Source organism: Columba livia, chromosome 2 (assembly GCF_036013475.1).
Source record: "Columba livia isolate bColLiv1 breed racing homer chromosome 2, bColLiv1.pat.W.v2, whole genome shotgun sequence".
Lineage (NCBI taxonomy): Eukaryota > Metazoa > Chordata > Aves > Columbiformes > Columbidae > Columba > Columba livia.
In genome coordinates, this window is record NC_088603.1 from 115,208,717 (window position 1) to 115,223,890 (window position 15,174).

At 40.1% G+C, this 15,174-nt stretch overlaps 1 long non-coding RNA gene across 1 annotated transcript; it reads right to left on the bottom strand.

The window, feature by feature from the left end:
• Positions 1-5,992: 5,992 nt before the first annotated feature.
• LOC135578601 (uncharacterized) lies at positions 5,993-14,128 on the bottom strand. Its single transcript, XR_010470534.1, has 4 exons — positions 13,755-14,128; positions 13,055-13,148; positions 7,294-7,395; positions 5,993-7,185 (listed from the first exon to the last, which is right to left on the bottom strand). It is a non-coding gene; the product is annotated as an uncharacterized LOC135578601 (long non-coding RNA).
• Between the last annotated feature and the right edge of the window lie 1,046 nt (positions 14,129-15,174).

Below are 15,174 nucleotides of genomic sequence, written 5' to 3' on the forward strand. Positions count from 1 at the left end.
CCTGTCTATGGACATTGCTCCCTCCCAGTGTTGCAGTAGTTCTTGAGTAGATGCTAAAATATTCTCTGCATAAATTTCTTTCTTTTTTCCACCTCTTTTCTAATAAATTAGATTTAAAATTAGTACTACTAAGTAAAAATTTATTGAGGATAATGATTTAAATACAAAACTGAATTAGATCTGGCCATATTCTAACCCACTTTGTGCTCCACATGTCCCACTTTGTCTTTCATGTCTCTATATCTCTACTTACACTAAGCAAGTAAAATTTGCTAACATAAGTGTCCAAGAAAAGTTTTGAAATTCACAGTAGAGACCACTTATTTTAGGACATTTGATGTTTATGTAGAAAGTGTATGACCTTCCAAAATCCTTTCACACAACTTTAGCACAGAGACCAGGCAATGATTCAGGAAATGTTTTGGACACACCTCCTGATAATTAGGAGTGCAGATGCAGCCATATTACCAGATTGGTTATATGCTCACTGCAAAGTTAATTTGGGGAATTAGCATCAGGAAAGATGAGCAGAAAAAGCAGCCAGGTTGAAAAGCCACATCACGTCACTGTCTCCACTGCTGATGCATTTCTATTATTGCTTCTGGATCATACATGACTGTTTCTTAACACTTTAGAAAGTGGAGCTGCTCCAGCTGATTCCTTCTCAGTGAAATAGTGGAGAAGGTGTTTGTCTTTTTGGACAAGTTACTGGAAGATAATCAGCAATCTAGTAGTTTAGTGTTGACACTGTAGATGTTTTCCAATAAGAGCATTTTAGGTTCTCCAACACTGCAGTCATGGGGTGGGAAAATATCACAGACACTGATGAGTTCAGTTGCTGCTCTTCTTTTGTGGTAATAAAACCATACATCTCTCAAATAAAACAGATATTGATTTCCAAACATAACATGGATCTCACTGTCTCCCCACAGAAATAGCAAGATGAAGTCGCTCAGAAATGTTGTGTGGGTAAATGTGTCTGATTTTGAGTGAAGGTATCTGTGAAACAACACAAGAAGAAACACACAGTCACTTCTTTTTTCAGTAGAAACATTGCCTAGAGAAAAATCAAGACCTTGAATCTGAATGTTGACTGAAACCCACTTGGAGCTGTGAGCAAATACATAGCCTCCCAGTGTTTAATTCTTTCCACATTAAGGGCTAGATGAGTAGAAAGGGATTGCCTCCAAGATGCCCAGCTCTGTCATCCATTTTTACTCCAAACGCAGAGCTCTGAGGCCCACAAACTTTGGCAAACAGCAGAGGTCAAAAAGGTCTCTACATATACCAGTTGCAAAGAATGTAAATGAGGATAGGCAAAAGATGTCAGATTTCAAATTATAAGTGAGAGTAATAACAGCAAATGGACAAAATTATCCACCCAAACAGCTAAAACTAGAAGAACATCTAGGGAAATACTGTTCCAGCCAGATAGAATATTTCAGCGCATATCATCACAAGAGAAAAAAAGACTCCAGTGGAGAAAAGCTGAAAAGCTGAACTCACACTGTGCAGGAGAATGGGATTAACATAATTCAATCACCTTTGAACTTGCAGAGTGAACAAAATAAATGTTCCAATCAAAATATTAGAAGATTGTTGTACCCATATGAAAACTCTGCATTTGGTCACCATGTGTTCCCAACAGTTGGCAAAAGAAGGCAAGGCATCTGATCACTTTGCAACAGCCTTTCAAATATCTTTCATATCAGTGTCAGAACATTCTGCAGATGGAATAATTTCTAATAGAATTACAGATGATTTTAAAAGTGAGATGGGTAAGGCAGTGATAGCACAAACTAGAGCAGCTATAATCTCCATAAAGTGTGTGGAGGCACACCAGCCAAAGAAAAATCTGTGCATGGCACAAGAACAAATGCAAAGGCTGACATAAGACTGCACAGTAAGCTCTGTTTAAAAAGAATTTGTGTGATAGCAGATCAAGGAAACAAATGCACTCTTGTATTCAAAAAAGAGAATGAGCTTAGGCAAAAGTCACCAACAAATCTCAGAGCAGTGAGCAGCTAACAAAATCCTCACAGATGACAGCTTTGAAGAAAAATAGTTTTACAGAAAAGGCACTGGGCTGAGCCTCAGGATGTTGATGTCCCCATTGCTACACTGCTGCACATGGTCTCTGAGATTCTGGAGGGGAAAAAAGATTCAGCAAAGCTTTTCTTTATAAAATTGAGATAATATTTCCCTTCCCTGACATCTTTTGCCTCATCTATTTATGAAGCAAGAGCATCTTTGCATTTACTCTCAGCTAAACCTGACAGGAGCTACCGTGGAAAACAGCATTCCAGGGACACCTTTCAGAAGAAGCGTGTTCCAAGAGAACTGTTCTGAAAACCTGCAGATTCAGAAGGAGAATACGAGGCTATGAATGTCACTTACACAGAGGACATCTTTCATGGAATGGCAGGGAAGTTGAATCCACTTGCTTCCTTTCATGTCAGTCTAGGTACTTTCATGTTCTACAGATCATCAGCAGGTAAATCTTACAAACAAAATGGGGTGCCTTGAGGTCCACTGGCACACATTCAACCAAAGGGACCTTTAATGGTCCCTTTGACCCTGCTCTGAGCAGACTGAAAGACATCCTGAGGTCTATTCCAACCCAACTGATTAAATGAATTTATTGTTCTATGAAATGCTCAGACTAAAGAATAAACAAAATTATTGACCTGATTTCTATCCTGTGCATGGATACAATTAGTGTCTGACCTTGTGATATGGATGGGGACATGCTGAAGGAGCAGGTCCAGCAGCTCCATTTACAAACATCTCCATTACTCCTGCTCCTCGTCATGCATTCCCACTGCTCACTTTGAGGTGAATCTCATACTTGTCTGAGTCACATAGCAAGCCACACCAGCCCAATCAGATGGCAGAAAGGGGCAAGATGAAGCAGTTTCATTTGAGATCAGATGAGCCATTGTAAAGGAATCAGGAGGGAAAGCTGGTGGCTGAGGACAGAGATGGGGAGGGGAAAGGGGAGAAAGGAGGAGTCAGAAGAAAGTTTACCACAGCTTCCTCCTTTTGTCATTTGTGAACTTGTACATCAGCTTGGCCATATTGTGAAAACATATCCTAAAACCAGGGTTAATTTAGATCTGCAGTTGTTCTCAAAATTATCCCACTCTAGGTGTACCCTGCCAAGCCATTGTGTGATGTATTAGCACAGCAAGCAGGGGCTTTTGGACCTCAGCACAGCTCTGAACTCAGGATTTAAGTAGCAGTGACAATGCCTTATGCAGCATAGAAAAAGCCCGTACTCTTGTGCGCTGTGTGCTGTCATGACAGCACTGTAACATGGTGAAGGAGAGGTTGGGAAGATGAGAATGGTAGAGAAAACATGGTCTGAGGGGCTTGATCCTTTACAACACAGACATAGAGTTAGGAGTGAGGAAGGAGGAGAACCAGAGCTTTACATTCAAGGAAAGGACAGCTCTGTGCCTGCGGGACAGAATTGGCTCACAGCTTGTCAGCAGCAGCGGCAGACGACAAGGGCAGGGCCGCGCAGGGCAGACGGGTGAGGCCGTGCGGAACAGGCAGGTGCTGGCATGGGGGACGCAAAGGCAGTTGCCAGCCTTACCTCTTCTCTGCCGCCTTCTTCCTTGCCAGGCCCAGCTAGCAAAGCCAGCCTGCCTGTCGTTGCCTGTTACTGCTCACCAAAGGCGCGTTTACCTTCACACCCCCTGGGCCAGCCAGTGATGCTGCTTTCACCCAAGAGATATTGCAATGTTCAGCCCCTTCTGAGCCTTGCTTTGCTGTGCCTTAGAGGTAGTCGCCTGCTCTATTTTTGCCTGAAGTCAACCCTGCTACCAAATCAGTTCCTACCAAGTAAGAAGGGTAAATCTGAAGAGAAGAGTACACTCCTGCTCACACAACGAATTCTGCAAGGCTTTCCAGCTTCAGTATCGATGCACAGTCATCCGAATACACTCAGGGCTCCTAATTATATCCTTTCCTCTCTGATTTATTCTGAACAGGGCAACATGATGACCACAGTGTAGTGTTCCATAACCTCATAACAGGATATGTCTCTCTTCAATGACCTGCCTGTTGCTTATGTATGTGTCTTTGTTCCCAAGGCTATGAAGCAAAAAACCTCAACCCCAAAATGCACTGTAAGGGCCACAAATGGAAAACAACAAGCCTTTGATGCGGGAAAATTATATACTCAGGCAAAAGCTCAGGATAATCTAGAGCTGCTTGAATCATGATGAGTGGTATAAAAATATCAGAGGTAATGGACACAGAGCTTGCGATGCAGAAGAACACTTGTTATGTAGCAATGGCCTCAAAAGTGAATGGCATTAGGGAGAGTCAAACTAGAAATGAAAAGTTTGTAGGCATTAAGAAATGATTGTATTGCACAGAAACATCTTCATTGACAGAACAATCCCAGAACTGCAAGTATACACTTTGGATTAGTAAGAAAAATTTAAACTCAAAGAATGAAAAATTACTCATTCCAAAATAAAAGGGTTGACTTTAGATGACCGTGCTTGCTTCTAAACTTGTGTTTCCTCACAACATACAAGCATTTAAGACTATGTTTTCAAACTGAATCTCCTCTACAATAAAATGTTTACCAGTTAACACTGCTAAAGTGACAGCAGTGGTCAGCTCATACCTGCTCTTGAATGGAGAAACACATGCAGCTTCTATGGCTACCTAGACATGAAAGAGACCAGCTCTTCACATAGTCTGACCAAATAAAGAGCACCCTGAAGGAGACTGCACAATTTAGGAACCTTAGAGAGAAAGAAGAGGAGCTTTGATAGTACTTCTTGCTCATATTTTTCAACTGTGGGCTTAATATAGGTTAGTACTAGGAAAGGACCACCTTTTGGGGTAGTGAAAGCTGGCCTGGCTAGGGAAAAGCAAACTCTGAACAAACTAAATCACATTAGGGTTCTGCATATGTTTAGTGCATCAATGAATGTGACCATGTCTGAGAACAATACTGTCTCCATTCTTGTTGCTTTAGTGTTTTGTACTGCTTTAACCTATTTCCATTGTTTATTGATTGTCCTCAATTACTTCTTCTTCCTGGTCTGAATATGTGGGATAACACTTGGTAGGAATACAAACTTTTCTTTGGCTCAGCAAACCTTATTGGTTCCTCAACTACCACAGTCTAGTTGTTTTATTTTCTTCCCTGTTTCTGAATGGCACCAGTTGCTGTTAACACAAAAGAACAAACCCCATGTGCAGAAACACCACAGCCTTGCAAAACTCCAGTAGATGAGCTGGGATCAGTTTTGCCCATCCTGCATTCCAGCTGTCCAACCCTGAGGCCTCAGAGAACATTCCTGTGCCTCAGTGGCACCCATTTCATGGTACTACATATCCCTCTGATCCACCAGAGAGGAAAGACTGCAATGATGGCTGGACATGACTGGAGCAACAACACATAGTCCTTTCTATTTTGAAGTGAAAGCCTCTGGTGGATCACCTACAATAAACATCAGGGGCAATAACACCTTCAGCAGCCACAAGTGTTTTCTCATGGAACAAGTGAGCTGGATCTATATGGGGTACAAGGACAGGGTTATTGCTTGAGCAAGTGATTTCTGCAGAACAGATCTGCAGTCCATTCTTGCCAAGAAAAAGCACTAATGTGACTTTGCAAAGTTTTTCCCTCCTAAGGTCAACTCAGAGAAAAGTTCAGCAAGCCCAGAGCTGTATTTCTTTTCTCTGGATGAATGGCTACCCTAAATTGTTAGTGAGGTGCAATTTAAAAGAGCTGGTAACAGATTTGCCAAAGCCTTCTCTGTAGAATCGATATTAGCTCGTACTCATAATAGCATTTCAAACCATCGTGTACTGAAGTCCTGACCATCTGGGCCAGGAAATGGTAATGGGAATTAGCATTTCCCCTCTGCTAGCCCCCTGTATGCTACCCTGTGGCTATTAAAGCCATCTATTTTGCATTCTGGTTCCCCTGTGATATCAACAATAAACAGTAAACAGTGCACTTGGTAATAACTTCTCCAAAGGAAAAAAAAATACTCAGCAAAAAAGCATAATGTAGACACACTCTGTAGGAGTTTCCAAGATGGTTTGCAGCAGCTACTCAGGCATCAATGCCAAACAAAATTATCTGAGTGGCAGAAAAAAGTCCCCAAACAGCTGCCACCAGCTGTAGCAGACCAAGTTAGAAATAATGAAAAGAAGATTTTTTTTTTCCTGAGCATTACAATATATGGAAGCAGAAGTACGTCGAATGTCTGCATATTCTGAAGACTCTTTTGTTGCACAGAATCTTTATAGCAATTTACATATGTCACCGTCTGCTGGTACCCTCCATTACTGCATTGCAATACTTTGTTACTCTACAACAAGATGATTCACAAAATTCCCATAATTGTGTTTAGAACAGAGTGGATCGAAGATGACACTGTAATGGAAATTCCCAAACTGGTGTGAAACCACCAGAGCTTGAGAGAAGTTTGCAAAGTTCAGCCTGTATTTTTACCTGGAAAACCACCCAAGGGGTTTTAGAAAGCCACGCTTGGGAATGGGGAAAGGGATGCAGAGTGACTTCCTACAGAATGACAGAGGGATTTTTTGATTGCTTGTTATGGATAAGAGAAAGGAAAAGGTCTACAGGCAGGCAGGGATAAAGCAGCACTTTAATCAGCTTCCTGTCTAGTATTTATGACCCTAGTTTGTGTTTTTCCCTCTTTTTTGCTTGAGCTTGAGCTCATGTCCAAACTCCAGTCCTGCAGTCACTAATTTCAATGTCTTTTTTATCTTTTTTTTTTTTTAAAGTGATCTTTTTCAGCTTTTTGGGGGCACAATCTTGAAGAACAGTTGGCAGCTTGACTTCATAACTCTTTTGGATGGTGAATCTGCCTAGTGATGCTTTCTTCATCCAGAGATGAGAACAGTCTTTTATCCAGTTCTTCACCATGGATCAGTTCAGTGCTCACAGGCTTACATTGTATAATGGTGAATCCAGGGAGTTTTAACAGGATCTATATAAAATAATCTTCCATAAATAAATCTCTGTAAAAAAATATCATGTGAAAAAAATTATGTAAAAATGCCTCATGGCAGCTTTGTTCTCCTGCATACATAGGTTTGATATGTCCATCTATTTCAGGTCTTCTCTTCACAGCCAAAAAGTTGCATGTCTAATTGCAGTCAAATGAATAAAAATGGGCCACCCTGAGGTAAAAAATACAGTGAGGACAAATTCTGTTACATTTCATTTCAGTTAAACTTACTCCAAGCTTAACTTCAAATGGGGAATGGGGTTGGTTGAGGTGAATTTACCTTGAAATGAAACTTTGGTATGTTGTTTTTATTATGCTTTTTCTTCGAGACAGACAATACCTCTTAGACCAAGGTAAAAAACGCTGCTTGTTTAGACCAGACCTCAGAGATGAAAAAAAGAAAACAAAAGAAAAGAAAGGAATTGAATAGCAGAACAGAAATTTCAGAAGACAAAATGTCAAAAATACACCACAATTGGTTTTGTCACATTCCTCATCTTCTGCTATCACTACCACCTCTTTTTTCCACAAAACTGGTAATTGCTTAGGTTCCCAGCAAAACTTACTCGGGTTAGGGTCTCTGAAGTATAACTGAATTAAAGAGCCACAGCTTCTGTGTTTCTGACAACAATATAAATAAGAACACTTTTGAGTGATAGTGCCGCAAATGTGAATCTTTGCCCAGGAAAAAACGAATAATTCTTTGAGGCAAGTGGTGAAGCTGCTGTGCCCGAGGTTAGTATTGGCCCTTCCAGCGCTGCTGGGGGTCACAGCCATCTGGAAATGCACAACAAGGAGCTTCTCAGTAATAAAAAAGGAATTTAGGGATTATTCTTTGGTGAGGGGGCAACTCTCTGTGGATTTGGATGGAATATCCATCCTTGTACTCCATGCTTGAATTTAACTGATAAAAACTGCAATTTTGAATAATCTGTTTAGTTTAATCATCAGTTCATACACATCTCATTGTTTTTGTCCAGGTCTTGTATGTATTTTACACGAATAGTGTTACTTCATCTTTTTGCAGATTTTTACATTCAGGAAACATGCTCTAAGTTTCAGGTAAGATTCGTAAGATAAGAGTTAAATTGCTGTACTTTATTTTAAGGAACAAGTCACGTTTGAGAAACAGCTTTATCTAGAAAGGAATTTGAATTTTTTTGTAGCTTATCACGTTTCTGTTGTATTCCGGCGAAATGTCACACATTGGCATCTATAGGGGAGCTATTGTCAGTGACCTTTACACTACCATGAAAAAGCAATAGAAACAACTTTTTTTTTTTTCCCATTTGGTCAAAGAAAGAAGAGGGGAAACGACTCTGAAATCTTTCATTAGCAGCTAAATCTTCACTTACCTCTTAACAACAGCCCTTGTGCAGAGCAGGTAACAAGGACCCCAGTCAATAGAAATAACCTAAATAAATCAAATAAATTCGGAGAAAACCTCAGAGTAAAACTGCATTGTTCGTGGCATTGAAAGACCCATGTACTTGCAAGCTTAAATATTTCTTTTTCTTCATCAGACTATGGCTCTCCACATAGGGAGACATAAACGTGAGTGCTCCACTGTTCAAAACAAAAATTAAGACCAGTGTGCACAGCACTGTAGATTAAACAAGAGAAAATGTTAGGTAATTGAATGCTAATGATTCAAGCTGGGTGCTTATGTTTTGGATTACTTGCCTAATAATGTTAGAATTTAAATGGTCAGCTTTGAAGTTAACAAACAGCCCATTAAGATGCACCCGGGGAGTTTGTGGGCTCTTTGGGTGCCATTGTTTCAGTCTGGCTGGCTGCAGACTCCACAAAACAACAGTGATGGGATTTACATAGCGAAGACTGTTTTTTGCAATTGGAAGGGCTAGAAGTTTTTGTTTTGTTTTGTTTTCTTTCAGTGAAAGCTCGTCTTATTCAGAGCACAGCATGTGGGAAAAGCCTCAATCTACTAATTTCTTCTGAATCCTGGGATTTCTATTGTCCCTCTTGACTGCTTAAATACGAATCACTTGGTTCCCAAGCTCCGGCTCCGTACAGGGATCATCTCATTGCAGCCATCGAAACTCTACCAGATTGTTGGCTCCTGGTTGGTATTGCTGGGTACTTGCAAGGGTTAATGTAAAAATGCACTCCTGCCAGTGAAAGTTCAAGGAGCTTCAGTGATGAAAATTGCATCACATAATGAAAAATCCTCAAAGTAGTGGCTACTTAAAGGACAAAAATAATTAGGAGATAATTGTGAATGGAACAGAATATTCTCCAGGATAATGGGCTCCTGCAGATGCAAGAATAGCACGGCAAAGCCAAAGCATTTATGGAAAATAAATGGCATGGTGCAGCTCAGATCCTTTCTTCTTCAAAGCGCACAACACTGATCCTGTGACAATGGTCTGTTATTCCAAATCATTGATGTAGACTTAATTATTTTATCTAATGGAGGTTGATGTGGGAGTTACTTACTGCGCCACTGTAGACTCATTGCGTTTTTGAGTGCCTCTGAAGAGAAAAGCACCGTGGATTTCAGTGCCTGGATTTCATCAAACGTTTTGTTACTCCTACTGTGACTGCTATTCCCTGTACTTACCATGTGGTGTTAACCAAGAAGAGCTAGTTTTGCGTTATCAAAAGGGGATTGCTGTGACAGTTTCATGTTTCTGGGTGGCAACTGTAAATATTGACATTTTAGTGACTACCACACTGGGAACTTGATGCAACTCATTAAAGGTAATGAGGCTTTTTTACGGAGTTTAAAGTGAATAATTTCAGGCCCTGTTTGGTGCATTAAGAGGAGGAGAACTGTTCTTAAATTGACTTTGTTTTCTGATGTCTTCTGCATAAGGTATAAATGCCAGAACAGTTTCCATGTAAAACTATCTTACTTGTTGGTTTTGATCTTTTGTGGTCTGTAAAGGATTAATTAAAAATGCCACAAAATATGTACTGCTAGGTCTCAGATCTTAATTGAAGAAACAGGTGATCTGGGTGTTTAAAAGAGACTTCTTCGTGCCAAAAAAGTGAAATAGTGAAATAGTTCTTCTTTAGAAATATAAATCAGTTGCACTAAACCAATTTGTTTCAGTTATTCACTCACTATCTTCATTCTTGTGATGTCATTTCTGCAATTTATTGTAGTTGGGGCTTTTTGCCTTTTTTTTTTGTTTGTTTGGTTTTGGGGTTTTTTTGTTTTCTCAGAAATGTTAGATAGAACTTATCTATTTATTTTGGTCTCCTGTTCCATCCTGTGTTGACTTAAGAAGAATGCCCTTTAAGGGATATTTCTACATCTTGCCACCCACGCATGACTTGACCAGCAAAATGACGGTCATTTTAATGCTGCGTGGGCTGTCTGTAGCTGTACAAAAGGGCATAGAGTTGGCCCTCTGTATTTCATGCAAAGGCTGAATGTAATCACTTAGCAAGTTGTGGGGGAAAAAAAAAAAAAAGTGACTCCAAAATACAAAAATGACATAGATAAAGGAAGATAAATAGTATGATTAAAGTACTAGGATCATTCTGAATTTTTTCCAAGTGTCTATAGCTGTTGGGGTGAACATCTGATTATTTTTTAACTAGCCCAGTTTTAATTGGGTAGGTGTCTGAGAAAGTCGTGTGAAGCCTGCCTTTCTGTCTGATCCACTTCTGTTACAATGATGTTAACAGCACACAATCAGCTCTATCACCTGATGCATCTCTCTTGATTTGAACTTAACAAAAGCAAGGACAGTCAGCAGAGTACCTTACTCCTCTGCTAAACCTTTCTAGCTGTCTGGTTCAAACATATTATCTTTTCCACAGATATTCCCATCCTGACTGTCAGGTCATTAGCTAGGATATCACTATAAATCACAGGTGATTTTTAAGTTAAAAAAAACCCACATGTCTTTGTTACAGTTTGATCCACTGTAATAATAACACCTATAAACATTAGGAGCACACAGAAAGCTTTGCTATACCCAGCTTAAGTCCTATATGTGAATTTCACTATTGGCCTTAGTGAAGATGATACCATCCGCATCTTGAATTTAGCCTGAACTGCTCCTAGAGAAGCTGATGACAATTTTTCAGTGCAATGTATCTATTTATACTTTTTGCCACATATGATTTTTTTTCTATGTCTGAGAGTTAAGAATATGTGGATTTCAATTCTGAACAGCTTGTCAAATGTGTTATCTTTACTACAATTTCTCTGGTTTTGTGAGTGGCCATTATATGAGTGACACAAGGAATATGGATTACTGCAGTTTTTCGGTGCTTAAGATTTATTATTATGTGTCGCAGCATTTTAGAATGGCAGTCACAATCTGGGTCCTGCCTCTGAGTGTCAAGAAAGGTGGAATACAAACGAGCTCGCTCTGGCTGCTTGCTAAAACCATGTGATGTATTTCATGTTGAGGCTGGAAACAACAGCGTGGGCTTCTGTAACCTTTTGTCCTGAGCATACTTCATTCCCAAGTTCGTATTCCAAGGATGAGACTTCTTTGTCTTGCAGCACCTTGAGGAGAGGACTGAAGAGCTTTGTGAGGAGCTGCAGACCACCTGAGCATCTCTATTTTTCTTAGGGCTCTTCCCAGACAGATAATTTTCAATGCACTCCACTGCTGACACATTTATCTACTGAATGACTAGTGTGCTCCACACCGCCTCTTCTTCAAGTCCTCTCTCCTATGCTGGAACACCAGACTGTGGGATTTACACAGCTGCTGGGAGAAAGTGATAAAACAACACTACAAAGAGCAGCTTTCAGGTGGGAAGGTATGAGCAGTCTGTGAGAGTATGGCTACATGGCATGCAGAATCTTCTCTTGCTAAATGTGGTGTTGAACACAGTCTTCGATGTACCTAGCTGACAACGATGCCACACTATATTTAGAAAATCTACAATACTTTTCAGAAAATAGACCCTATTGTCCTTCTTGAGTCTGAAAGTCCTGCTTTGAGCATGTCCCAGGCTCTCTTCTAGGTTAGTCCTTGATTTCTGCCTTTGTATGCTTATAGGGGCTAATTTGCACATGGCATCTGATGGTGCTTCAGAGCTCTTCATCAACTGACAGACTCTCCATGCTGCTATTTCTGCATGCTGCACTTAACTTGGCCACCTGAGGTTGCCACTCTTTATCACAAGTGACAGTGCTCCCTAGCTCCCTCCTTATGGAATTTTAGCAGTGCTCAAGAGAGAGTGGATCCTGCATTGGAAGGCTGAAGTCCATTATCTCCAAGCCAAGACAAAGCCAATCTAGGATAGTATGGCTCTGCACTAAACTGTTAAATATTCAAACATTGGAGAATGACCAGCACTGCTTCTGGTGGGTACAGAGAACATTTAACATTAGTCACATACATATAAACGAACTATTTTCTATGGCAACTATTGACCATCAGGATCTATAGATAAAAAGTATGTACAGCCATCTCTTAATTTGCCTTATACTACACAAGGAGGTGCAAAAAAATTCATGTACAGTCAGAACTTGTCAAAAAAGTCCCCAAACCTGCAATAAGCATAATTTTTAAATAAAAAAGGCAACTTTAAAGATACTCATTTTTATGTTTTCTGTTTTACTCAAGGAAGAAAAATTATACCAAAATTCTCCTAATGTTTTACAGTTAACCTAAAAAGAAGGTAGTCACAAATCTCTTATTGGAAAACTAGCAATGCTTCCGTTTTAGACAGCTGCAACCCAAAGAGCTGCAAATAAAGACTGCTCAGCCATAAAACACACTTTTAAAAATCAAAATGAAGTGCTTCAAAATGTTACTTTATGAGGCAAGATTTTCAAATGTGTTCAGTATCAGCCCAGCTGTATTCTCACTGGAGGCAATGCAATGGTTAGTATTGGTATCAGCGGAAATGTTTTAGTATGTCTAATGCTGGGTATAACAGGATAAGATTAGCTCAGAAAGCAGAAGATTTTAATTTCCCATGCCTCTCCCACCACTCTGCTTCTGCAGATAACTAACTCTGCAGCACTTTCCACCTGGTTGTCATATAGTGCCTTTGCCTCTTTGGCCAGTTCTCTCCTGGTTCCACCACTACTCTTTACTTACCCCAACCGTTAGTAGGTTTGCACCATCTTCCTTCAAAAGGGCTAGTTCCCAAGGTGTTATTTGTTTGGAATCACCAGCTGCTGGAAGTTAGTACCTAGGTTTAGAAAATAAACCTTAAGAGCAGTTTATTTATCAGCTCAGTAAGACAGAGGTAAAATGGGACAGGCCATGGGCCCCAGGAAAGCGGTGGCCTTTGGAAGACCTGTAGTACTGATGTTAGAGGCACCTGCAGTGGAGGAGAGCCCCCCACTGTTGCGTGTGACAGCCGAGTGGGAAACCAGCTGTGCCTGTGACATTAGGGCTCCTCTACAACCGAACAAACGTTATCAAAGGGCTGCATCAGACTCTGCAAAGCAGAGCTACTCGAAGCAAATTCACTCTGCTGCTGCCACTCTGTTTTGATTGATATGAACAAGTCTTATCTTCAAAAATATGTATAGCGAACATGAGTATTTCTATAATCACTTCAGATTGCAGCTTAGAAAGGAAGACAATTTTGCCTCCTCCCTGCCCCTCCTCCTCCTCTCTTGTTCCCTCCACTCTGGAAGTCTTTTGCATAGTTAAAGCATATGCTAAATGTGGGAGGGAAAAAAAGAACCTTCCAAATCTTTGTGTCTTTGACAGCAAAGCAGCTGTATATATCTCTCTTCTTTAAAGGTATGAATTAGAACTGAAAAACTACTATTCCAAAATCTCTTACTTTTTGACAGATCTTTTCTGCGTGTGGCAGCTATGGTTGTCAGCAGCAGTTTGTTAAGTTTGTAAGAATGTTTGATATTGGAGGGAAGGACCATATTTTTTTATTTTTTTAAAGAAAGGGGAAATCCAGGAAGAGAATGACTTCCCTGGCCATGCCTATGTTTTCAGTTTCACTATTCTGATCTTGCAGTCCTTATTCAACAGCACAGATCTTGCAGGCTTTAAAAGGAAGAGCTGTGCATTCAAGGATGAAATCCCTTATCTCAATCGATCTCTGTACAGATACTCAACTCTTGGCCCAGATACGGCAGCAGTGCCAGGGTAAGACAGAATACACTAAAAAAATTCTACCCCAAGAATACATTGAATGTTATTGCAGCCATACAGGGAGTGAATCCCATCCTGAATTTTTTGAAGAGGTATTAGACTGATTTTTAGGAGAGCTAACAAAGGTTTTGGGTTTAAAAGCTGATTCACACAAAGAAAAAAACTCTAAATATTGAGAGCTGGCTACAAAATCTTTTAGGAGAACAAAACAAGAGACCAATAGCCACAGGGGGATAGAAAAACACAGCAGATTTTGATGAAGAAACAAAATCCCTAAAAGGATGACTGTGTTTAAAAATAAGGAGTAATAACATAGGCAAAGAAATAAGGAGAACTGACTCTAGGTTAGAGCCAGCTCACATCCATAATCAATTGCCCTGTTGGTGGTCTTTAAAAAAGGCCATACAAAATTGTACTGAAATCCATTTGAGCATTATTTAAGTGCTTATTTAAGACAGTGGGTTGCCTGTGGGAGGCAGTGCATAGTGCTAGTTTCATTGTATTTCTAATACTGTTTAATTAGTTTATTATTGCATTTGGAACTACCCTTTTCTTAGACACTTTAAAGTTTTTGTGCTGTTCAAAACACTCTGCCATCCACACATTTCCCCAGAGCTGCAACAGAAACATTAATTTTTGAGTTGAAATTCTGTATTTTCATCATTCCATCTTATCCAATGTCCCAGGCCTCACCAATAAGCTCCAATGCAAGCAATCAATCAAAATATCACCCTCTACTACGTCTGTCAATTCTTGTCTTCTGCCCCTATCCCTGAAGCAGCACACCATGAGCTCCATGCACTTGAGAACCTTGTCATTCCAAGATTGATGATGAAATCATGGCTGTTTACCCTTTGGCAAGCTTGGCTATCAAGCACGAGGTGACAAAAATATTTATCTAGAATGGTCTGCTGACCTTCTGTTCCCACAGAAACTGGATAATTGGAAAATGTCCAGTAACATAGTCTGTATGGTTGCACCAGCAATAGAAGTGTGTACAGCTTCTGAATATAACCTACATAGATTGAAAAAAAACTTTTGAAGCAGGGACAGCATTGCTGTGTATTTTCCTCTTTTCTGTAACACACTACAGT